Here is a 3,268-nt window from a genome sequence, read left to right on the forward strand (position 1 = left end):
TATCCAATTTGCTGACTTCGACAATAGCTACTCACCACTTTGCACTTTTGGGAAGTGCCTCCGTGCAGACTGGCTGGACAATCATTTCTAGGATTGTGGGACAGATGGGAATGCTCATCGCGGAAAAAATAAAACTGTTGCTTCAACTTCCTGCCTACTATCACTTTAGGAGTATCTCTCGATTTAATCCAAACTTCTCTATATCTGCTATGAAATACTACTGCTTCTAGCCCCAATAATGTCTTAAACAAATCATGACAGTAAGGTGATAGAGTTGTCATTATTTCACGTGTCACATTTGCAAGTAGATATCACAATCTCATCAATGTATCCCGTTAACCCTAATTCAAAGAATAAAATAGTTTGGCTAATTTCTTTCTATCCTTTCTCAAGGGGCAAAAATTTGTCAGCTACAGTGGCATTAAACAATAAGGCGCTGCTAAATGCTGCATTGGCCAGGCGAAGAAACTAAATAATTAAAAGGTAAATTAATACATATATTGTGACAGAAATGCTGACAAAGTCATTGATGGACTGGATCCGAGTCCCAGGTTTCTGACCTATGAGTTTGAATTCCAGGGAAAAAGCTTCCTAATGCTTTGGGCTCAAGTAAAAGCCAGATCAAGGGTTCACTGGAGTGAATAGAGAGGGAGGGAGAACCTCCATTCATTAGGTCCATTTTGGGTCTTCTCACCTGGCAGTGAGACAGCAGGCTAATTAATAGCTGCAATACAGAAGTGGAAGTTGCTCAATCAATTTATGGGTTAATAGCAGGTGCTTGAAAGGGCGGTTTATCCAAATAGAAACAAATACAAAGAAAATTTCCCCAGCACACTGCTATAACCAGCAGAGGAGCTGCTATTTCTATTTGTACATACAAATGCAGAAATCTCAGTTGCACACATTTGCAAATGTATGGAAAGCCACCTGCCATGTCATGGAGCTTCTGCTGATAGGGTGGTCCTAACTCTAAACAGTGAGAGTCCCTATTTTTGGGCTATACATGTGTTTTTAAATTGAGAACTAACTTACTAAGAGGTACCCCAAACTCCTCCAAATTACAGAACAGTGTTAGAGCTCCCCATCAGCTACTGATGCCAACATGCCTCTCAAACAAATAATACAGAAGAGGAACTTGCTCAATTTATAGGTTCATAGCAGGTGCTTGAAAGGGTGGGGGTTATCTAAATAGGAACAATTAATATAATTAATAGTTGCACCTTGAAGGTGTAGTTTAAAAGACTGTCAGTTGGCTCAGTCAGTCTTCTTCATTACCTGGGGAACGACGCTGGAATCCTCCACAGGGAGAGTAAATTGCTAGTTCGTAAGTAACTTTTGCTTGTTCATCAGTAAACTAAACTTGCCAACTGTTGTTTGTTTGTGAGTTGGACATTAGGTCCTTCCACACTTTGGGCCTGATTCATTAAGGATCTTAACTTGAGAAACTTCTTATTTCAGTCTCCTGGACAAAACCATGTTACAATGCAAGGGGTGCGAATTAATATTCTGTTTTGCACATAAGTTAAATACTGACTGTTTTTTTCATGTAACACACAAATATCAATTTTATATTTCAGTGTACAAATAAGCTATGAAGTATTTGTGTGCTACATGAAAAAACAGTCAGTATTTAACTTATGTGCAAAACAGAATACTAATTTGCACCCCTTGCATTGTAACATGGTTTTGTCCAGGAGACTGAAATAAGAAGTTCCTCAAGTTAAGATCCTTAATGAATCAGGCCCTTAGAGAGGAATTGTAAAATGTATTTGTTAGAACCAGACAGGCCAGGATTTATTGTGTTGTTTTCATATGATTTTTTATGTTGTTTGACCTTTTTATTACTGCTGTTTGGAAAAGGGCCCACTTCTACCCCAGGAGACAGCGACTGTACCCTGATCTTGTGACAATAAATATATATACATATAAATATATGCTACATATAAATATATATTTGTAGTCAGAAGGAAAAGTATTTTCGGAAGTATTAAGTTTGCATCATTACAGTCTATCACCAGTTGTAATTGGACAGGTGAATGATCAGTCTGTACCAGCCCCTTGTATTGTATTCTGTTATTATTCTCTTGCTAGATAAATGGAGATTGGAAAAATGTTCTCTAGTGCTTAGAACCCAGCTCATTGCTTTGTAGTTTATGAGACATACACTTTCCCTTTTGCTTGTGCAGAAATCTGGACTATAGAGAACGAAGGCTGTGAAATATATTATAAGCTTTTTGGAGTATATATCATCCGTTTAATATATGTTTTGTGTGTGCTGGCCCCGTGAGAATTCAATCTTGTGCATAGAATTAATGGCCTGTGCACCCTGCACGCATGCAACTCGTATAGTCATGCATTTAACATACATTGGAACAAACATTAAGACATTTTAATACAGGGGAATAAAATACAGCCAAGGATGGAAGGGAAAGTCACAGGATTAGTGGAGAGTATCCAAACAGCCAGATGGGGCTGGTAATAAGATATATTACATGAATATGGTGTTCGTTGTTCAAACTTAGGAAGCGGGGTGTTATTAAGTGGGTTAATGTTAGGTGAAGCCATTAAGCTGAGGGCACTTAAAAGCATTGGTTTATGAACTTCAGGCACTTACCCATTCGGGGTTAAAGTTTTTTGACATCCAGCCAATAGGATCCATGGGGAGTGGCATAGTTCTCTTCATAATACTTCCCATGGAATGTTGGGTTCTTTCTTTCCCGCACTTTTCGGATACCTTCCCTCCCACCCAACTAGATGTAAGTATTGTTCTTGTTTAACAATCTTTTACAGAAGAGGCGCAGTGGGTAGGAGAGCGATGCAGTCAGCGACCAATCACAATGGTGCTTACGCTACTTGGCCGCACGTCACTGCCCCTTTCGAAGTAATATCACTCTTGATCCTTCTGAGTGGAGGATCCCTGGGCGTGTTTGGCGTGGCCGTCAATGTCGAGTCCAGAAGGGAGCAGTCACACTGATGCTTTATTTAGCATCAGCCAATGTTAAGGGATTATTCCTTGATCTATTTTTAATACCATCTTGGCATTGCACTATTTGGTTTAATGATTGGTTGTTAGCTGACTGCGTTCGCTCTCGCCGCCACCATTCTTAATTTTCTATTAATTTGTTATTAATAAAACTGCAACCTTTTGCCAAAAGTTTATACGTGTCCGTGTGTTTATATGGTCTTATTAAGGATACACTTATAGCATATGAAGGTTATTTAAGGTGCGTGAAAGGAAAGACATTAACCATATGCAAAGTATGCATAC

This window comes from Mixophyes fleayi, chromosome 2, assembly GCF_038048845.1.
Source record: "Mixophyes fleayi isolate aMixFle1 chromosome 2, aMixFle1.hap1, whole genome shotgun sequence".
Taxonomy (NCBI): Eukaryota; Metazoa; Chordata; class Amphibia; order Anura; family Limnodynastidae; genus Mixophyes; species Mixophyes fleayi.